Genomic DNA, 12,248 nt, shown 5'->3' on the forward strand with positions numbered 1-12,248 from the left:
CATCAAATTAATTCGACATAAACCCGTAAGATGATAAATCAAACAACAAACATATGAAATACATATATATGAACTGCGGTTATGAAACGTATATGTGCACGATCCTTCGCAGTAAAGCACTATTTAAGCACTATTTAAGCACTATTTAAGCACTATTTAAGCTATTTAAATTTTTTTCAGGTCTGATTTTCACTATTGCTTAAATAGTGCTTTACTGCGAAAGATCGTGCACATATAAGTCTTAGTCTTAGTGTTATGAAAAGCAATATAGACGATAAAAATCCTGTTTTTGAAAATTAGCCACGAGCACGGCGCGTCAAATGAGTAATCTCCAAACTCGCGCCAGTCTTCTTGAACCTGCGAAGTGATTACGAAAATTAATGGCGGAACGGTTTTCAAATCGTACTTTCTTGCCCTAGAATTGACTTTCAACTAAAATTATTTTTGAAAAGGCTTTATTAATCACTAAAAATTCATATTATAATGAAATAACTGATTTTTTCAGGGTTTCAAATTATAGGGCGGTTTCATCAGAGTGCTCCTTTAAAATGAAGGAATAAGGAATGGGAACTGAGGAAGGGAAGTGGAATGGAATGAGGAGTCGGAAAGGGGACTGAGGAATTAGGTTCGTTTGTCGTTCGAAGTTATGTAGTGACTTGGGGTCTGAAAAACTTAAGTACTTAACTGCTACTCTCTTTGAAACTTCTAATTCATCGATATTAAAATAAAGATGAATTAGCTTTTTCATAAATCTCAAAAAACTTCATTTGACCTATCACTTATCCCTTAAATTTTGCCTCTGAACGTTTTGAAAGAAAATGTGAATATCGATGAGCACCGCTGAAAATATCATAAAACGAAAAACAAAATTCTTATGTCATTTCCCATTCTCCATTTCCCATTCTTCACTCTCCATTCTTCTATTCTCACTCCCCATTCTGCATTCTCCATTCTCTATTCTTCCATTTTCCATTCTCCTTTCCTCATTCTCCAATCTCCATTCTCCACTTTTCATTCACCATTCTCCATTCTCCATTTTCCATTCTTTATTCTCCATTCTCCATTCTCCATTCTCCATTCTCCATTCTCCACTCTCCATTCTCCCACTTTCCATTCACCCTTCTCTATTCTCCACTCTCCATTCTCCCATTTTCCATTCTCCATTCTCCATTCACCATTCTTCATTCTCCATTTTCCTTTCCCATTCTCCATTCCTCTGTTCTCCATTCTCCACTCTTCATTCTCCATTCTCTAATTCTTCCTATTCTCCATTCTACATTCTCCATTCTACATTCTCCATTCTCCCATTCTCCATTCTCCATTCTTCCATTCTCTATTCTCCATCTTCGATTCCTTGATTGTTTACGAGCTGATGGGAACACGAGCCGTCGAAAAAGTTAAAGGTTGAAACGATCAGATTACACAACCTTTCTCTATTATCCCATGTCAACTTTGTATTAGCGGCTGCATCGACTGGTAACTTAAACACTTTCCCCCTCTGTATTCATGGTTTTCTTACCTTTTAAATGCTTCGGAACATTTCACAGACAATTCAGGTATTATATTGTTAATATAAGCGAAAGAAAGTCATTGCTTTCTTGATCATATTTTTACATATTTTATGTTGTTACATTTTCGCGTACATTGTGACTATCTCATTTACGTATATGAGAACGATCCTTCGCAGTAAAGCACTATTTGAGCAATAGTGAAAATCAGACCTGAAAAAAATTTCAGGCCTGTACGGGATTCGAACCACTGACCTCTGCGATACTAGTGCAGCGCTCTACCAATTGAGCTAACAAGCCAACTGGGAGCAGGCCATCAAATTAATTCGATATAAACCCGTAGATGATAAATCAGACAACAACAAACATATGAAACATATGTGTGAACTGCGGTTATGAGACGTATATGAGAACGATCCTCCGCAGTAAAGCACTATTTGAGCAATAGTGAAAATCAGACCTGAAAAAAATTTCAGGCCTGTACGGGATTCGAACCACTGACCTCTGCGATACTAGTGCAGCGCTCTACCAATTGAGCTAACAAGCCAACTGGGAGCAGGCCATCAAATTAATTCGATATAAACCCGTAGATGATAAATCAGACAACAACAAACATAAGAAACATATGTGTGAACTGCGGAGGATAGTGCTTTACTGCGAAGGATCGTTCTCATATACGTCTCATAACCGCAGTTCACACATATGTTTCATATGTTTGTTGTTGTCTGATTTATCATCTACGGGTTTATATCGAATTAATTTGATGGCCTGCTCCCAGTTGGCTTGTTAGCTCAATTGGTAGAGCGCTGCACTAGTATCGCAGAGGTCAGTGGTTCGAATCCCGTACAGGCCTGAAATTTTTTTCAGGTCTGATTTTCACTATTGCTCAAATAGTGCTTTACTGCGAAGGATCGTTCTCATATACGTCTCATAACCGCAGTTCACACATATGTTTCATATGTTTGTTGTTGTCTGATTTATCATCTACGGGTTTATATCGAATTAATTTGATGGCCTGCTCCCAGTTGGCTTGTTAGCTCAATTGGTAGAGCGCTGCACTAGTATCGCAGAGGTCAGTGGTTCGAATCCCGTACAGGCCTGAAATTTTTTTCAGGTCTGATTTTCACTATTGCTCAAATAGTGCTTTACTGCGAAGGATCGTTCTCATATACGTCTCATAACCGCAGTTCACACATATGTTTCATATGTTTGTTGTTATCTCATTTACCCTGCAAATTTTAAATTTGTTGCGACGGACAGAAGTGGTTGTTTTGGAAATTTCGCGGTCTACATTAATTGACCATGTCCAGGAAGTTCACCTGAAGCCAGGTACGATTTGAGAAGAAGTCACGTCAAAGATTCAACGTAGGAAACTCACATGGGTAATTATTCTTTGATAAAGTTTTATAAGGCAACACCATAGTTCTCTCTTTCATGATAGTTGTTTGACTTTTATTACCAGAATAAAACCACAGATTGATTATAAAAAGTCTATTTGTATTGCAAAATTCCAGCAATCGTTAAAACTATGCTGTGAGCGGGAGAAGTGGGTTCGACTTCTCCAGAACTACAATGCAATGACATTTTTGCTATTTTCTGCGATCACTTTTTGGAGGACCGCTTTGAGAAAACTTTGCAAATGGGAGATTTAGGCGAAGACTTCTTCCGTCCATATTCAGTTCCTTAGCGCGATCTCGTTGACATCGAAGTCTACGTGTTTTGCTCGTTTGTTTCACTTTTTATGGTTAAAAATACATACGAAAGAAATACATTTCATCTGGATATCAATTGCTACCGAAATAATCAGGCAATAGCTACGTTGGCCGACTATCAGAAAAACGCCATTACTTCGCTTCCGTAGGAGGCAGTGGCCATAAAAACAACAAAAAACAATAGATAGTATCAACATTCGAAGATAAAGTTTATATTCCTCTATACATGTATTTGTATACATAGATGGGGTTCTATTTATGTACTTATGGCTCAGTTGATGTGCACAACTTCGATGTATACGAATGCAGTGCTATTTACTTCATTACGGTTCGATACATGACTGTATGAACATTTCAAGAGTCACAGATTTTCGCTAATTCAAATCGGCGAGTCCAGACGCGAGTTAATTTCTATTCAGTTCAGTAATTGCGTTACCTACCAACCCTGACTCAATGGTAACATTCGTTCACTCTCGCTTCTATCGTTTAATTTCAGTGCAAATCGCCTTCACATTTATCGGTGTAATTTATTTCAAGGCATTCCCTTTATAATTAAACGGACAAATAAGTAATAGAGAGGATAGTTCTATTATTTATTTATTATTTATTTTAGTTAACATTGGGATCGATTGCTGAGCCTCATATAATAAAACTAAATCCAAATCGTTACGAAAGATATCGTTGCTTATCTGTTAGCAATGTTTCATGCGCTGCATTTATCTCTCTATTTCCGTAGTATGTTTTTTTTTCAGATGGTCAAAGTTTTACCAGTAAACCAAACAGTCTCGTGTATCAGTTAGAGGGTCAATCTGCATCCCTATCATGGACCTACAACAGTGCTGGCAAAACAGTCTCTTCCGTATGGTGATTTCAGAATAATACCTGCATTGCTACTAAACCAGCAAGTGGACAATCCACTTGTAACGGTGTATTAAATGGATAGACAAGAGTTTGTGTCTGTGACAGCAGTCCTTTATTCAAGCATCTGCTCGGTTACACACGTGTGTTGACTGCGGGTAAATACTATCGTATTACAATGGCTAACGTATTGAAATCACGTGGATATAACGTCACACCACTGTTCTCAGAGTATCAGGTATCAGGGCCTGCAACACTTACCATATCGAATATTCAGACAAAGGACATTGGAATTAAGGAATGTCAAGTGTCTTTCTCCTTTAAACAAGGACCCTGACTATAAAAGGACTTCTGCCCTGGGCAAGCCGTCAGTCATTTCACCCCTGACACCGAACTGTCGACATCAACCAGTCCGTGACCGTGCGATATCGGCAAAACTATTGTAACCGAAAGGTCACTTGCAGCCAGTGCATATCTCAAACTTCTACGAATTTTGCCATTTTCGTTTACGGCAAAGAAAAGATGATCGGCTCCACTCAGTTGGCTCCACGGAATGTACACCCGCTTGCGATGTCATTTCTGTAAGGAAGGCAAACGGCCAGAGGGCTAGCGGTGAGGACTAGCTTTTCTGACCTTTATTATCTTTCACAAAGATCCTCTTTTCATACCGGTTTTGTATTGTTGTAATAAAGTGGTTAGTTTCTTCGACGTTTTGTCTACGGGATTTCATGTGACACTTATACAAGAACTCCTCTACAATTAAACAAGAGATCACGTTGGATAGAATTTTTATTTGAATCGCGCGCCATTTCTCCAACGGAATATGTGGTGTTGAAATACGAATCTCGTGGGTGCTCATATAAAATAATTTCGGTCACGGATTGGAAACATGTCTGGTTGACTGAAATCCGATGGAAAACAAATTATCATCGGCTATATTGCCTGAACGGGCCTCAAGAACTATTGAAAACCTCGACCTTTTCATAAGTAGCTAGTGAAATAGGCTTCTCGTTGCAACGCGCGTCTAAAATGTTCAGGCAAAAAATATCCTACATAGTGCCGTGTCAAAATACTTAGAAAACTATGTTCCTTTCAAAGGGACCTATTCTCGAACTTCGCTCTATTTTTTTTTTCCTTTTTTGAGGCTTTTTCTCCCCATAACTCAAAACGTGCGATAAAACATCGGTGTTCGACTCGCTAAATGAAGGCGTTCCTTCAACCGCTGAACTCTTGTCTTCACGCTTTCCAATCGCTCTTCCATTCCGGGTTCGACCGCCAGCTCCAGTGTATAACGGACTCGTAGACCTCGCGCCGCTATTTTGGCTTTTGTTGATGGAAAATCCGCCATGGCAAAATAAAATGCAATTTTAAAGCTAAAGACTAGTTAGTGCGCGACTGTAGCAACCGTAAAATGGATCAATTCGAAGTGGAAGATGAGTTATGTCGCTACATACACGTACACACATTTACATACATGTACATAAATGTACATATATGTGTACATGAAAACCACTCTCTCTGAGCATGTCACAGTACTGAGATCCTCTAGTCAATGATATCGACGGCTCAAGAAGTTGAGGCAAACGGAGGGGAGTCAGAGGGCCACTACGACCATCTCGCGATAGGAGGAGCCGTTAGGAGCGCGAAATTCAAATTGCGATAGCCTAATTTTTTCAGTTTTGCAAATGAAGATCAGTATTTCTCCATTCGTCCCTTTTTAATCGTCAATAAAAACATTTTCAAGTGGAAATAAATTGAAACAAGACAAGGATATCGGTCTTCGTGTACAAATCTCTTTTTCCCCCTTCACCTTCCATTAGTCAGCCATCTTCGATTAGCCATGGAAGCAAAGATTGCGTTACAAGACGGGGGAGGAGCTATCCCTTTTATAGTCAGGGTCCTTGTTTAATGTCCCTCCAGTGATATTAGATACTGCTGAACTTATTTTGGCTGGCAAGTTTCTAAGCTAAATTAGCTAACTTATCTGTGCTTCAAATTTTTCCCGGTTTGGAAATATTTGAACAAAGGGCAGATTTGAACCTTGAATATGTGACTCTCCTGACTGGGAATTCAAACATATATCATGCTGTTTCATTTAATCTAGTCTTGGTCCATGTACCAGCTCTGTTGACATTAAAACGTTACATTGTGAAGATAAATTAACCCGAGGACAATGAGGAAGAATCAATCAGGAAATGTAATCAGTTTTTTGATTATGCGTACAACGTACCAGCCAATTGTCGCTGTAGATGTTAGATCTTTTGGACTACTGAAGTTCTTCACGAGAAAACAAGAGTGTGTAAAATATAATCCTAAGCAAAAGAAGTAATTACAAAACATCAACGGTTTCTTTTTATTGAATAAAGATGATGATCCCTCCCTATGATCATAAAAGCTTTATTCTTGTCAGTTACTTGTGTGTTACATGAAAACCCTCTCTTATTCTACAATCAGCCCTTTTACTCCTAGGAGACAACGTAATGGATATCCTCTCTCATAAAATTAATGTAATAACAGACAGAGAGATGATGCGAAATAGGAGAAAGAAACCAACCAAGGAAAACTGCTTCATATGACAAAACTTATCAGAACTATAATCGTAATAAATACATGGCAAAACGTGCTGATATCACGCATTTTTAGATCTTGAGAATCAAAGGGCCAAGAAGATTTAAATTATTACTCACAGGTGGCACGTCCATCAACTTCCTTTTTTTACTATACACTAAATTTCCATCCTAATATTTTATTTTGTTATGCTAGATTACTGTGTGATGTATCTCCTCCCCTGGGTGGGATAGTTGGTTACTGGGCCCACAGTGATTGGCGCAAGCTGTTACGGTGTCTCTGCCTGTCGGCAAATCTAATAAATAGATAAATAAATAAATAAAATTAATGTTTTTCCCCTTTAAACTAGGCACTACTGTCTAAATAAGAACTTTCCCTTTGTTAACGTAACAGTTTGATGATATCACCTTTCCAGTAAGATGTTTTTATTCCCATGCAGTTAAACCAAGGATTATAATTAAGACTTCAACAGCTCAAACTTTGGATGAAGGTGCCACAAGAACGTTACCATGTGTTGCTAGTGGCATCCCAAAACCATACAACACAGGTATGTGAGTGTATGTGTCGGCTTTACTTCGCGAACGAAGATTAAAAAGGTTGTCCACGTTGACGTCGGCTGCAGTGCCTGCAGCCGACGGCAGTTCGTGGCTGACCAGACCGATCCGGGAAAGGCAGATCCGCGGGCAGTATCTGCAGAGATAGGTAATGTCAGGAGTGAAGGTGGAGGCGGCGCAGGCCCTCCTCCTCTGTCGCTTGTCTTTAAGTACCTCATGTCTATCCTCCTCAAATTGAGCGATGGCTTGGTTGATTGTGTGGCGCCAGGTACCACGGTCTGTAGCCAGGTCAGACCACTCTTTGTGATCGATGTTGCAGGTGCTGAGTGCAAAGATGACGTAAAGGTTCAGGAAGATCCAAACAACTCCAGCTACACAATAACATCAGCCAATACGAATGATACAGAGATGTACCGATGTGAAGCTGTTGTTAATTCTCCGACTCTCGGCCACTACATCGACCATCATGGTGTTCAGGTTACAGTAGGATGTAAGAATAAGTAGATCCTTATTCTTATCTCCTAGATCGCGTGAGCTAGATGTTAAGTGTACAACAAATATAATTGAATTACCAATGTAATATAGAATTATCCAAGTCTACTCTGCAAACACTTTTGTACAATTGTACAAGAAACAAGTTTTCATGGTCATACATAAGAGAAGGGATTAACAAAAATGGTTCCAATATATCCTGTGTGTACATATATGGCTGTGAAAGACACTTTCTAACTGGCAAGTGCACAATTGTTGAATGCAGGCACCTAAATATACACGTGAGGTAAGCAATGGTTTGGTAGCGCTGAAGAAACAAGACTGGTGAGTTTGAGATGTAAATTAGAACCACAACGACCCCTTTTAGGGTTTAAACTGTTTTGAATGCCAAAGCATGCAACGCAAACTAGTGTCACATGATACTGTGCCTGTAACAGGAATCCTTTGCCCCTGAACTTCAGTATTAAAACTAAAATGTCAGCCTTAAGATTTCCCTTACTTCTCTGGGTAACAAATATACCAGTACTTCGTTCATGGGTGGAGCTCAAGCTGCGACTTTATCCATGTTATCCTCACGAAGGCTCTGTATGCTATAAAAATAAAACTTTATCTTGCTAATCAGATGATGAAATGGCTCAAGAGTTATCCGATTACAATGCACATGTTAGATTCCTCCTGAGCTTCTCTTATTCAGTAATAGATAAATCTTCTGTTACTACCTTTTTAACGGGGAACCCTGATAAAACTGCCGTGCAAGGAAAAGCATTGACCCTTCTGTGCAATGCAAATGGCTATCCTGTTCCAAAATGCACCATCCAACGCACGACGTCATCAGGTACATCACCACTGGCTGGCACCTCAGGGGGAAGATACACAATTTCTAATGTACAGCTTCCTGTGAGCCAAAAAATAAACCTTAGTTCTCCCATCGCAATGCGGAAAAGTAGTCCAAATGTAAATGTCACATGTAAATGTAAGTGCCACATAATAAACTATTTGCTGATCTCGCTTGCCCCAGCCGATCTGGGGAATATAGGCCCGACGTCGGGCCGATATACCCCAGTACGACCCTCACGCTCATTTAATAAGAAGTTATTTAGAAAAATTAAAGACAATGTTCATGAATCTGGAGGATTTCTCCGACACACACAAATGTATTCAAGTGCTTCTGCTCATCAGATACCAGAGTGAAAATAGGAATGATTGAAAGTAAGGCGGACAAAAATGGATTAAGGAATTGTGAGAAAAATAAAAGTTTATAAGTTTCAAATTGTGTGTCGCAATTGTGCCTTTGTATATCTGCTGCATAAGAAACACCCCGCGTACAAAACCCATGCCAATGAATTTTTAAAGCATTAGCCGTTGATTCCTTTTAATACTTTACTCAAACTAAATTACAGATTTACGAGAAAATATCAAAAGAAATGTTTTGAATTGCTCAAGCCATCATCAGTTTATTGTTCTCTACCCGTTGACTTTGTTTTTACACGATACATGCAATCACGTTAGAAATTCTAAATCGAATCTCAATATTCGAAATTAGTACTGTTACGATAGTTTAAGTAAAACTCACGTATTTAAGGCAATCCTTTAAAGTAAAACTGAACAAATGTTTTAGAATCTAAAGGGCCGATTAATTAAACAAAGTTTAAACAGCGTTTTAACCCACGTTTTAACTGTGTGGCCGATAACCGTATATATTTAAACACGGATCGTCCATAAACGTATTTAGACCATGTTTAACCAACGCTTAAAGAACAAGAGCGACTTAGACCTGCCTGAGGCAGCTTTAGACGCTGTTTATGGAGCACTTTGATTACCAGCCACTTTAAAGTGAAGGAACTACTGTGTTTTAGACCGTTAAGGAAGCACGCTAATAGACGTCATCTGAAATCCAGAAAAACTCGGGAGCTCATGGATATGATTAACTATTTAGAGGAATTTAGAAGATTTTCGAATTCGCGACTGGTTCTTTTGGCGTGTCTGTGTTTTCAGCATGCACCATCACTCACAGGTTGTTGAGGGCAGTTTCGAAACGGAAGGGACAATTCCTGTCCATTCTGGTGACTTAAGTGACAGCAAATGAAGGTCTTATGATGTTGGTTAGTTTCCAGCTGGGATCAGGGGCGTCGATTGTACCCATATTAGGATCATAAGTCCAAACAAATACAACACCGCGGCATTTATAAAGAGAAAAAAAGTTTTACTCTATCAACGTTCAACCTTTTTATGATGGCGATGCAGTCGTAATTAACATCGTTACACGCTGACCTGGATGGATCAACGATTTGAGCATTTTCTAGAACATATTGATGAGATTATGGTGGGTGTTAGCGGATATGCCTGCGCTTGCAGGGCGTTTTAATTAATGACACCAATCCTCAAGCCAAAGAATCAAGAAGAAATGCGCTCTAACATATGCGCACTAGGTGTGTTACTGAGAGATGCCTAAGTTTACTAAAACGACGATTTCCAGGTCTGCACTAAGAACTGTGCACAGCCCTACAGAATACTTTTGTCAGTCTTGAAATAATGGCACGACGTTTGAATTATTTTCCTTTCTTTGAATGTGATTTCGATCTCCTCCAGCATAATTGGATTTGATTTAAGTCCTATTTCGTCATATTTGGATTTTGGGATTTTTATTGTGATATGATTTTCTTTCTATAACTAAGAAAACCTTCCCGATTCCACCAGCAAAAGGTTCTCTTCTTTGCTAAAACTTCTGTTCGGTCGTATAAAATGAAAGCACGTGGATCAGCCACGTTTCAATAATGTAATTTAACCGTTGTTTAACCGTTGTTTATCCAACCAACGTTTACATCGCGTGTTCGCCTAAGCAGTGTCTGAATTAAACTTCGTTTAAATAACCTGCCCTTAGAGTAAGTGTAGCCACGGGTAGAGATTTAAGTTTTCTAGCCTCCAGGTAAAACTTTACGTACTATGTTCAACACATATTTTAATGTTGGCTTTCTCTGTTTTACAGTGCCGCCAGTATTTCAAAGTCAGCTGCAAAAAAAACAAACACAGACTGAGTTTGAAACTGTGAACTACGTATGCATAGTTCATCCAAAACCTGCTGCGCAAATTGTTTGGACACTGAATGAAAAAAATCTGACCAACACACTACCATACAATATTTCTACTGATAATGAACCGGTTGAAAATTTTAAACCTCAAAAGACTCGGGCTAGTCTGGATATTGACAAAGTAAGCTGGAGACATAAGGGAGCATTCTTTAGCGTAGCTTTGAACAGTGTCGGCCGGAAGAATCAAACTACAGATCTTGAAGTGCAGTGTAAGTACTGAATGAAATCAATCCTTTTAACCGGCATACGTGTGTAATGAAATCACAGACAATGATATGATGAACAAAATAGCAGCCTGGGATGCCTGTCAATCTCTTTTTAACAATATTTTTTCACTATTCATATAAAAACAGGCTAACCCGAGCATGCAAAACTTTTGTAGGAGTTCCATGTAAAAAGACCCATCAAGTAGCTGACTCACTTTGCAAAACCTCTTTTGATTGTTATAGGAACACCATTGAATGACCTGCATTTTTTTTCATATGATGACTTTTATGTTTGTTTTGTTTCTTTTTTTTTTTTACAGAATCCGTTTTATTGATCCCCACAGAATAGCTGCAATAGTAACATTACAAACAATACTATTATTAATTGCACCGATCAACCAGTTGTTCACTCGGTGGTTGATCATCCTCAGAACCTGACTTTGTAAGTGGGACAGACAGCATCCTTCACTTGTAAAACCATCGGTAATCCACCTACTCAATCAAAAAAGTGGCAGTTCAATGGAGTGGACATACCTGGAGAGAGCTGCAGTGGCTGCTTGACAACAACTTTTATAAAGGCTTCAGTGACCCAGGCAGACGCAGGATGGTATTCCTGTCCTGGAACAAACTCTCTAGGAGAAGGACCTCCTGCCAGAGCACGATTACTTATCAAGGGTATGTTTCATATATCCTACTTAATAGCCTATAAATTGAGTCAATGCTTTCAACGTTTGAAGCTCCCAAAACTTTGCTAAAAACAAACTTGGCGAGGACGGAAAGATGTCCCTCTTGGCGTCCAGGGTAAGTTCTTGAGCACGTAAAAACTTAAAAAGTGGTTTACGACTTGCGTGTAGGACTCATCTTTATAATCGATACAATCTAAAAGAGATTGCTTTAGATGTATTCTGACCCTAGCAAAGTGCGTGCACGGCTTTCTCAGATGCTTTACGCAAGCTAGTATCTTACATACGCACTACGCAAGCGGAACTGAATCGTATTTAGTTCTTTTAATAATAATAATAATAATAATAATGATAATAATTTTTCTGAGAGGTAATAATAATAACCTTTATTGAATCTAACATGAAAGTGTATAAAAAATAAAAAAACCCTTGCATGTTACAATTCTCCTTTTAAGGAAAAATATCACTAACATAAATACATAATTATATGGCTATGAATATCATATAAAAGGTAGTCTATATCATACTTAAGTCTCTTGACAAAGAAAATCCAAAGTCTTCAAAAGTTCAACGCAAAA

The sequence above is a fragment of the Stylophora pistillata genome, chromosome 7 (assembly GCF_964205215.1).
Source record: "Stylophora pistillata chromosome 7, jaStyPist1.2, whole genome shotgun sequence".
NCBI lineage: Eukaryota > Metazoa > Cnidaria > Anthozoa > Scleractinia > Pocilloporidae > Stylophora > Stylophora pistillata.